We start from the raw sequence: 9628 nt of genomic DNA on the forward strand, positions 1-9628 counted from the left end.
TTACCAGACCAACCCACTAAACAGTTATTTCCTAATTCAGTGTGAGCTAAATAAGTAAAAGCCTTTTTTGTACATCTTCTATACTTATAACTCTTAGTGTCCATATTTGTAAACCTTCTATACTTATAACTCTTAGTGTCCATATTTGTAAACCTTCTATACTTATAACTCTTAGTGTGACGTTATCTTCAAACCTCTTAGACGACAGAAATACATGATACTGTTACATGATATACAATAGCTTCACATATCTTTAGAAAGGGACATAAATCACATAAATGCATAGATATACCCAACAATAATTGATACTAAACTTATCACACACTATTCCTAACTAATAAATTAATTATATGAAATAATTATCCAACTAACTATATTATAGATTAGACATGATTTTCTTTATAAAAGACATATACTTTCTTTGCTCTACTGCATACCAATATCTTTTTACATTCCAATTGCTATTCTTAAAAAAAGCTTATGACCTGCTGACCTCTTAGACATGAATATACCATGGTTCATCTTTAACACCTGTTTTTCAAAGCCATCATCATGTGTGTACGCAAAGTTAAAAATGTACTAGCTCAATGACTTTAGTTGTCATTTTAGAGGAGACACTGATATGAAAAAATACAGACGTCTGTTTTATGCTGAATTAATTTCTTACAGGTCTCTAACATTGTGTAAGTTTGCCATCGTTCACTTTTGCATTTTCTACATAATTCTACATAATACCCAAAGTTGATTTGTCTCACCCATCTGTTGTTTGTTGGTGACCACTTTGTATACACCATCCTTTTTTATTTTCTTTCCTCATTAGCATTATTTGTGATTTTAGGGCCCCTATTTCCTTCAATTGTTTTTGTAGTTTTTGCACCTTGGATCAAATTTCTTCTAGAAAAGACCTGTGTTCCAATTTGAGTATGTTCAGCTCTTCACATACATTTTTGTCATCGATTGCTATCTTGGAACCTGTTCTCTGAATTGAAAAAACGTCTCTCTCTAGTTGAGAAGCAGTCTCTGAGGACTTTGGCTGTTATGAGGACATGTCTCTGCCAGTTCTTCATCATAAAACTAGAGTTTTTAGATCCTTGTAGACATTGGCCTAATCTTTAATTTGCTTGAACTCCTTTAATTTTTCCTCTGTGTACCATGATGGTGCCATGTTCAGGGTTAGTACCACGCAATTATCTTCCTCATCCCTGACCTTGATCTGCAGGCCCTTATTATTCTTTTAATATTTTCAGAAAGCAGATCAGTTTTCCTTCTGTCATGTTCAGTACCTGAAAAATAAGCAAAAAAAGCCTTCGGGCATTGGTCTTTTTATCTTTTTTTCATGGCTTTCCTTGTTTTTTTTCTTTTGAGTAAACAAACTACAAGACATCAGGAGTTTTGCTTTGATATGTTCCATTTTTAGATATAGACATTTGCTTAAAAATAATTTTCTACAGCTGCAGTTGGCATTTTATCAGGATGGTCCTAATCTTGTGTTGCTGTTTCCTTGAATCCCTGAGTATGTCTCTTTCCCCTTTCCCCATCTATTTTCCTCTGATACATCACACTCACCCCCTGGAGGGGAGCATCCTCCATCCATCCACTCTTTCCCCCCAACCCTCTTTATCTCTACCTCCCCCTCCTCTCCCTCCCCCCTGTATTCCTTTCCCTCCCTCTCCTCTTTTCCTCTTCCCCCTCTCTCTCTCCCCAACCCACCCTCTGCCCCACTCTCTCCCTACCCCCCCGCTCTTCCAATGTCTCTTTATCTATCTCCCCCTTCTCTCTCCCCTCCCCTCTCCGCCCCTCTCTCCCCTTCGTCTCTTTCCTCCCCCTGCATTTTCTCTCCCCTCTCTCCCCCCCCTCCCCCTAGCATGTCTTTCTTCCCTCCCTCCCCCCTCCCCCTCTCTCCCCCATTCCCCCCTCTCTATCCTGTCTCCCCCCCTCTCTCTCCCCTCCTAATGCTCACTCTTCCTCCTCCCTCTCTTTCCCCCCTCCACCTCTCTCTCCCCCTCCACCCTGTTCTCTCTGTACCCCTCCCTCCCCCCTTTTCTCTCACCTCTCCCCTCTTCTCTCACCTCTCCCCTTCCTCCCCTCTTTTCTCTCTCCCCTATCCCTCCACCTCTTCTCTCTCTCCCCCTCTTCTCTCTCTCCTCTGCCTCCCCCTCTTCTCTCTCTCCTCTCCCTCCCCCTTCTTCTCTCATCTCCATCCAACTCTTTTCTCTCTCATCTCCCTCCCCCTCTTCTTTTTCTCTCCTCTCCTCTCTCTCCCTCCTCTCCCCCTTCTCTCCCCCCATTCTCTCTCCCCTTCTCCCCCCATTCTCTCTCCCCCTTCTCTCCCCATTCTCTCTCCCCCTTCTCTCCCCATTCTCTCTCCCCCTTCTCTCTCCATTCTCTCTCCCCCTTCTCTCTATCTCCTCTTCTATCCCTCCCCCCTTCTCTCACTCCTCCTTCTCCCTACCCCCTCTTATCTCTCTCCCCCTTCTTCTTTCCCTCCCCCTTCTCTCCTCTCCCTCCCCCTTCTCTCCTCTCCCTCCCCCCTCTTCTTTCTCTCCTCAGCAGCCCCTCACTCTTCTGTCCAGTCCATGCTGGGACTTCTAGTCCTCATTGTCACTAATACAGTCACCCCCCAGCGGCCCCCTCCCGTCCCTCCGTGCACATCTTCCTGCGCTCCATGTCCAACAGGGACAAAGGACGCGTTCCCTGTGCGGGTCAGGAGAGGGAGGTGGGGCGCATTGCAATGGTAACCAGACGCTATGTACCACGGCAACACGCCCGACTCTGAACTTAAGACAGACCTTGTGTTCTCCTGGCTGTTAGTGAGGCCTGAGCTGCGGCCAGCCTCCTCATTGCTCCAATCCCTCTCCTCTCACTGGCTCCCCTGCCTGCCAGTCTTCTGCTGGATCCCTCCCCAGTGTGGGGTTAACTCTCTGCTGCCTGAGCTCCTCTGTGTGGATGAACCCTCTGCTGCCCATGAGCCTGGTGCCTGGATCTCTCCCCTGTGCTGAATTAATCCTTTGTTGCCTGGATCTCTCCACCGTGTGGACTTAACCCTTTCCTGCCTGTGAGCCTGGCAGACTTAACCCTTTGCTGCCCGTGAACCTGGCGGACTTAACCCTTTGCTGATTGAGAACCTGGTGGACTTAACCCTTTGCTACCCGTGAGCCTGGTGGACATAACCCTTTGCTGCCCCGTGAGCCTGGTGGACTTAACCCTTTGCTGCCCCATGAGCCTAGCGGACTTAACCCTTAGCTGCCTGGAGCTGCCTGTGTGGATTGACCCTGTGTTGCCTGTGTGGACTGTAACCCTCCCTGCATCCAGTAAGTGGACTAACCCCGTGCTGCCCGAAAGACTATGTCCACTTCCCCCCATGAACCCTGATTCTCACGCAACCTCCTGTCCTGTTGAACCCTGTGGACTATTGACCCCCTGTTGTCCCATATTGCCTTCCAGAGAACTGTACTGTGTTGCTGTGTCTGGTGTGGATCTGTGGACTAATGTATCTATTGTCTGTACCCCAACCTCCCCAATAAACGCCTGCACATCAGGTTCTGTGCAATCTGTCTCTGTTTGCTCTCTTTCTGCACTCCTGGTACTTGACACCTTCTCTCTCTCCTCCTCCCTCCCCCCCTTCTCTCTCTCCTCCTCCCTCTTCTGTCTCTCCTCCCCTCCCGCTTCTCCCTCCTCCCCCTCCTTCCCCCATCTTCTCTCCTCCTCCCTCCCCCCTTTTCTCTCTCTCTTCTCCCTTTCATTCTCTATCTCCTCTCTCCCTTCCCTCCACCCTATTCTCTCTTCTCCCCCTTCCCTCCCCCCTTGTTTCCCCCTCCCTGCCCCCTTTTCTCTCCCCCTTCTATCTCCTCTCTCCCCTCCTCCGACTCCTTCACTCTCTCCCCCCTCTTCACTCTCTCCCACTCCCTGCCTCCTCTTCTTTCTGTGTTCCTCCCTCCCACCTCTTCTCTCTCCTGTTCCTTCCTCCCACCTCTTCTCTCCTTCCCTCCTCTTCTTCTTTCCCCCCTTTGCTCCTCCCCTCTCCCACTTTCCTCCTCTCCATTTTCCCCTCTCTCTTCTCACTCCTTTCCCCTCCCTCTTCTCTCCTCTTTCCCCCTTCCTCTTCTCTCCCCCCCTTTCCTCCTCCCCCTCTTTTCTCTCCTCTCCCCCCTCCCTCTTTTCTCTCATCTCCACCCTCCCTCTTCTCTCCTCTCCCCCCTCCCTCTTTTCTCTCATCTCCACCCTCCCTCTTCTCTCCTCTCCCCCCTTCCTCTTCTCCCTCCTCTCCCCCCTCCCTATTCTCTCTTTTTCCCTCCCCTCTCCCCCTCCGTCTTCTCTCTCCTCTCTCCCCCTCCGTCTTCTTTTTTTTGATTATTGTTTATTAGGTACAAAAGCACTATAATCATACATACAGTTGTATTCAAAATAACAGTAGTGTGTTGAAAAAAGTGAGTAAAGCTCAAAATCCTTCTAATAGCTTTTATTTCCATACACACAAATGCATTGGGAACACTGCACATTCTATTCCAAATCAAAACATGAAGAAAAATATATCAAATTTGTGTTGTTCCTCTAAAAAAATTGAAGAAAAGTGAATATTAGACTGTTCAAAAAAATAGCAGTGTTTGTATTCTTCTTTACAAACTCAAACATTCACTATATAAACTGAAAATGTTTGAAGATTTTGCTTTCCTTTGAATCACTTAATTAATATTTAGTTGTATAACCACTGTTTCTGAGAACTGCTGTACATGTTGTACACTGCTGTGTTGCATGGAGTCAACCAACTTCTGGCACCTGTGAACAGATATTCCAGCCCAGGATGATTGGACTACATTCCACAGTTCTTCTCTATTTCTTGGTTTTGCCTCAGAAACTGCATTATTGATGTCACCCTACAAGTTTTCTATTGGATTAAGATTCGGGCATTGGGCTGGCCACTCCATAACGTCAATCTTGTTGGTCTGGAACCAAGATGTTGCACGTTTACTGGTGTGTTTGGGGTCGCTGTCTTGTTGGAACACCCATTTCAAGGGCATTTCCTCTTCAGCATAAGGCAGCATGACCTCTTCAAGTATTCTGATGTATTCAAACTGATCCATGATCCCTGGTATGCGATAAATAGGCCCAACACCGTAGCATGAGAAACATCCCCATATCATGATGCTTGCGCAACCATGCTTCACTGTCTTCACAGTGTACTGTGGCTTGAATTCAGTGTTTGGGGGTCATCTGACAAACTGTCTCTGGCCACTAGACCCAAAAAGAACAATCTTACTTCATCAGTCCACAAAATGCCATTTCTCTTTAGGCCAGTCAATGTGCTCTTTGGCAAATTGTAACCTCTTCAGCACGTCTTTTTTTCAACAGAGGGACTTTGCGGGGGCTTCTTGTGTCTACAAAGGCGTCTTCTAATTGTAACAGTACTCACAGGTAACTTTAGACCTTCTTTTCTTCAGGAGGAGCTGATTGTTGGCTGAGTCCTCGCCATTTTGGCTATTCTTCTATCCATTCGAATGGTAGTTTTTTGCTTTCTTCCACATCTTTCAGGTTTTGGTTGCCATTTTAAAGCATTTGCGATCATTTTTAGCTGAGCAGCCTATCATTTTCTGCACTTCTTTATATGTTTTCCCCTATCCAATTAACTTTTTAATCAAGGTACGCTGTTCTTCTGAACAATGTCTGGAACGACCCATTTTCCTCAGAATTTCAGAGAGAAATGCACTGTAACCAGCATGTACAACATTTGCTGTCTTCCTTCCTTAAATAAGGGCAATAATTGCCACCTGTTTTTCAAGGAATGAAAGACCTCACTAATAGAACTCCACACTGCTATTATTTTGAACATGACACTTTCAATTAGTGATTCAATTACTCAGAATCAGCAGCATGCATGTCATGACTGTTGGGTCTGTTGGATTTCTATTACTCTACTACACCTGCTAGTAAATTATTTGCCATGTAGAAATATAATTTCTACCAAAAACAGTGATTGATCAGGTTAGTGATGTCTGACTGCTACTATTTTGAACACAACTGTATATTAATACAACATAATCAAACCTTTATTACATTTTCCACTTAACCCCCAACCCCCCTTTCCAATTCTCTATCTTTTCCCTTCTGGTAGTTTTCATTCACTACTGCTAATTTCCTATTATTCAGACATATCTTCTGATCGTTCTGTCATTATATAAAGTTTTATCCCCAACTTCTCATTTCTGTATTTCCTTTTTCTCTTCTATTCCATCAATTCTACGAATCACTGTGTAGTTTTTAATTCTCTCCAGGTTTCCCACATTTTCCTGAATTTATCTATTTTATCTTCTCCACTAAAATAAAGTTCCACATTCTTATACAGTCAGGTCCCATATTGGGACATCGACACAATTCTAACATTTTTGGCTCTATACACCACCACAATGGATTTGAAATGAAACGAACAAGATGTGCTTTAACTGCAGACTGTCAGCTTTAATTTGAGGGTATTTACATCCAAATCAGGTGAACAGTGTAGAAATTACAATAGTTTGCATATGTGCCTTCCACTTGTTAAGGGACCAAAAGTAATGGGACAGAATAATAATCATAAATCAAACTTTCACTTTTTAATACTTGGTTGCAAATCTTTGCAGTCAATTACAGCTTGAAGTCTGGAATGCATAGACATCACCAGACGCTGGGTTTCATCCCTGGTGATGCTCTGCCAGGCCTCTACTGCAACTGTCTTCATTTCCTGCTTGTTCTTGGGGCATTTTCGCTTCAGTTTTGTCTTCAGCAAGTGAAATGCATGCTCAATCGGATTCAGGTCAGGTGATTGACTTGGCCAGTGCATAACATTCTACTTCTTTCCCTTAAAAAACTCTTTGGTTGCTTTTGCTTTGGGTCATTGTCCATCTGCACTGTGAAGCGGCGTCCAATGAGTTCTGAAGCATTTGGCTGAATATGAGCAGATATTGCCCGAAACACTTCAGAATTCATCCTGCTGCTTTTGTCAGCAGTCACATCATCAATAAATACAAGAGAACCAGTTCCATTGGTGGTAGTGTCATGCTCACGCCATGACAATACCACCACCATGCTTCACTGATAAAGTGGTATGCTTAGGATCATGAGCAGTTCCTTTCCTTCTCCATACTCTTCTTCCAGAGGGTACAAGTTGATCTTGGTCTCATCTGTCCATAGGATGTTGTTCAAGAACTGTAAGGCTTTTTTAAATGTCGTTTGGCAAACTCTAATCTGGCCTTCCTGTTTTTGAGGCTCACCAATGGTTTACATCTTGTGGTGAACCCTCTGTATTCACTCTGGTGAAGTCTTCTCTTGATTGTTGACTTTGACACACATACACCTACCTCCTGGAGAGTGTTCTTGATCTGGCCAACTGTTGTGAAGGGTGTTTTCTTCACCAGGGAAAGAATTCTTCGGTCATCCACCACAGTTGTTTTTCGTGGTCTTCCGGGTCTTTTAGTGTTGCTGAGCTCACCGATGCATTCCTTTTTAAGAATGTTCCAAACAGTTGTTTTGGCCACGCCTAATGTTTTTGCTATCTCTCTGGTTTGTTTTGTTTTTTCAGCCTAATGATGGCTTGCTTCACTGATAGTTTCAGCTCTTTGGATCTCATCTTGAGAGTTGACAGCAACAGATTCCAAATGCAAATAGCACACTTGAAATGAACTCTGGACCTTTTATCTGCTCATTGTAATTGGGATAATGAGGGAATAATACACACCTGGCTATGGAACAGCTGAGAAGCCAATTGTATTAGATGAGTGGCGATATAGTCAACTAAAACACTTTGTCACATCTCTTTCACAACCACTAAGAGAGGTTAATAATATATATCCATTTGAGCAATTGTTAAACTCGGATGGAATGCAAAATCATGGTACCTCCTCGTATCTGCTGGGCACTGACCCACCTTAGTGGATCAGTGCTCAGCAGTACCACCCACCTGTGTCCAGCAGTGCTGCCCACCTGAACCCATCAGTGCCACCCACCCATGCCCTGCAGTGCCACCCACCTATGCCCATCAGTGCGGCCTATCCGTGCCACCTCATCAGTGCCCATCAGTGCTGCCTATCTGTGCCCATCAGTGCTGCCTCATCAACGCACATCAGTGAAGGAGAATGCAAAATTTTATGATACAAAGAAAAACTTTTTTTTTTCCAGATTTTTTGCTTTTTTTGTTTATAGCGCAAAAAATAAAACACCCAGCAGCGATTAAATAACACCAAAAGAAAGCTCTATTTGTGTGAAAAAAAAGATAAAAATGTCCTATGGGAACAGTGTTGTTTGACCACACAATTGTCATTCAAAGTGCAGCAGCGCTGAAAGCTGAAAATTGGCCTGGGCAGGAAAAGGGTAAAAGTGCCCAGTGGACAAATGGTTAATCTAATTTAATAATGGTATATAATTTATCTGGTATATATTCCTCAGTGATGGAGTCAGCTTTACTCGTAAATAGTTAAGTTCTTTGTCCCTCCAAGTGAATGGAAACTTCTCATGTAAGGACGATCTTTCTACCTTCGGGACATTGATATCCATTATCTCTGGGTTTGACAGATTGATTTTAAAATGTGATAGTTCTCCACGGTGTTTCATAAGGTTTGGTAATGTTACTCTAGGATTTGCTACATAAAACATCATATCATCCGTGTACGCTGCTGCTTTATGTTTAATTTCTCCAATTTGAAGCCCCTTTATATGCCTTATTGTTGCTATCAAAGGCTCTAAATATAGAACAAATATTAGTGGTGAAAGTGGGCACCCTTGTCTCATTTCATTACATAAATCAAATGGCTGTGATAATGAGCCATTAACTTTCACCGCTGCAGAGGGGTAGCTATATAGAGATTTAATACATTTAATCATTTTTGGACCTATTATTTCTAAAGTATTCATCATGAATCCCCAGTCTACTTTGTAAAATGTTTTTTCAACATCTATTGACAAGAATAAGACCTCCTTCCTACTCTTCTGTAGCAATAGCAGTGACCTCAAACCATTATCTTTTCCTCCTCTGCCTGGTATAAACCCTACTTGATATGTGTGGATCCACTCCAACATTAGATTTTTCATCCTATTAGCAATGACTTTTGCATATAATTTTGTATCTGTGTTCAATAGTGCTATTGGTCTATAACTGGCACATTGTAATAAGTCTTTTCCTTCTTTAGGGATAATTGTTATACGTGCTAGGAGTTCTTCTTTTCTTGTTTGTGTTCCCTTATTCAGATATGCACATATTTTTTGGGATCAATTGTTCTTTAAACTTCTTGTAATATCTTTGTGTACCCATCTGGCCCTGGACTTTTCTCTGCTTGTATACTCTTAAGAGCTTCAAGCACCTCTTTCGGTGTTACTGGACTAACATACTCCAATCTTTCTTCCACTAATTTAGGTAGTGCGGTTGTCTCTAAATATGTCTGAATTATTTTTATTTCTATCCTCCTACAGTTCTCTTGCTCCTACCACTGATACCACCGAGGTGGGGGGGTCTAACAGACTTCAGGTAACCGAGAAACAAATAGCTATGTGTACAGTAGATGACCTGGAAAATATAATGCGCTACAACAATAGTGGTAGGCTTGCCAGAGAAGGAGTAAGGTCAGAATCCAGAGAATTTTGTGAAAAGATGGTTGCGGTCTAC

Source organism: Staurois parvus, unplaced genomic scaffold (assembly GCF_062004578.1).
Source record: "Staurois parvus isolate SC_StPar_1 unplaced genomic scaffold, SC_StPar_1.0 ptg002742l, whole genome shotgun sequence".
NCBI classification, from domain to species: Eukaryota; Metazoa; Chordata; class Amphibia; order Anura; family Ranidae; genus Staurois; species Staurois parvus.